The sequence below is a fragment of the Apaloderma vittatum genome, unplaced genomic scaffold, assembly GCF_000703405.1.
Source record: "Apaloderma vittatum isolate BGI_N311 unplaced genomic scaffold, ASM70340v1 scaffold34309, whole genome shotgun sequence".
Classification (NCBI taxonomy): domain Eukaryota; kingdom Metazoa; phylum Chordata; class Aves; order Trogoniformes; family Trogonidae; genus Apaloderma; species Apaloderma vittatum.
This window is the reverse complement of record NW_009735183.1, coordinates 2,599-2,984: the sequence shown is the minus strand read 5'-3', so window position 1 is coordinate 2,984 and position 386 is coordinate 2,599.

Genomic DNA, 386 nt, shown 5'->3' with positions numbered 1-386 from the left:
CAGACAAGCCCGTCCCTTCAGGGCTGGCATCAAAGAGTGGAACGGCACGACCCCATGGGAAGGAGGGTTCAGGCCACTGAGCACTCAAATCACCTGAAAAAAAAAAAAAAAAGGCATAGCTGTTTTCTAAGCAAACTGTGAAGCCAGAAAGTGCCTGGCATGTCCCTCCTCCCCAGGACCTGTTTCAGCTGGGTCCCCATTTCACATCCTTTTCTGCTCCTCATCTTCTGCCGGCGTCCCTGCTTGCTGACAATTTTGTGTGACACTTTTCTGTGACTCGGGTCAGAGGCACGTGATGGCAGCGGCTTTGCCCCCTCCCCTGGGTCACCCCCTGTACCTGGGGGGTGAGTGGCAGCAGATTTGTGCTGTTCATCAGCGTTGGGATT